Source organism: Nomia melanderi, unplaced genomic scaffold, assembly GCF_051020985.1.
Source record: "Nomia melanderi isolate GNS246 unplaced genomic scaffold, iyNomMela1 scaffold0014, whole genome shotgun sequence".
Taxonomy (NCBI): domain Eukaryota; kingdom Metazoa; phylum Arthropoda; class Insecta; order Hymenoptera; family Halictidae; genus Nomia; species Nomia melanderi.
Window position 1 is genome coordinate 10749481 of NW_027475130.1, and position 955 is coordinate 10750435.

Here is a 955-nt window from a genome sequence, read left to right on the forward strand (position 1 = left end):
GCGTTATCTGTAATAGCACCCGAGATATCACCACATATATATTGGATTTTTCCCTGACCCAGAGTGTCCGGCCCCCTCGAGACGGTGGTTTTCTCGGCCCCTGGTGGTCCGAGGTCGTTCCCGCTGCACAGCTACAGGCGCCAGGGCCTCCTGCAGATAACTCACTTTGGTTTATTGCGCTATCTCTAATAGCACCCGAGATATCACCAGATATATATTGGATTTTTCCCTGACCCTGAGTGTCCGGCCCCATGAGACGGTGGTTTTCTCGGCCCCTGGTGGTCCGAGGTCGTTCGCGCTGCACAGCTTCAGGCGCCAGGGCCTCCTGCAGATGACTCACATTGGTTTATTGCGCTATCTCTAATAGCACCCGAGATATCACCAGATATATATTGGATTTTCCCCTGACCCTGAGTGTCCGGCCCCATGAGACGGTGGTTTTCTCGGCCCCTTATGGTCCGAGGTCGTTCCCGCTGTCCACATTTATGCGCCAGGGCCTCCTACAGACAATGCACTTTGATTTATTGCGCTATCTGTAATAGCACCAGAGATATCACCAGATATATATTGGATTTTCCCCTGACCCTGAGTGTCCGGCCCCTTGAGACTGTCGTTTTCTCGGCCCCTGGTGGTCCGAGGTTGTTCCCGCTGCTCAGATTCATGCGCCAGGGCCTCCTACAGACAATGCACTTTGATTTATTGCGCTATCTGTAATAGCACCCGAGATATCACCAGATATATATTGGATTTTCCCCTGACCCTGAGTGTCCGGCCCCTTGAGACTGTGGTTTTCTCGGCCCCTGGTGTTCCGAGGTCGTTCCCGCTGCACAGATTCATGCGCCAGGGCCTCCTACAGACAATGCACTTTGATTTATTGCGCTATCTCTAATAGCACCCGACATATCACCAGATATATATTGGATTTTCCCCTGATCCTGAGTGTCCGGCCCCATGA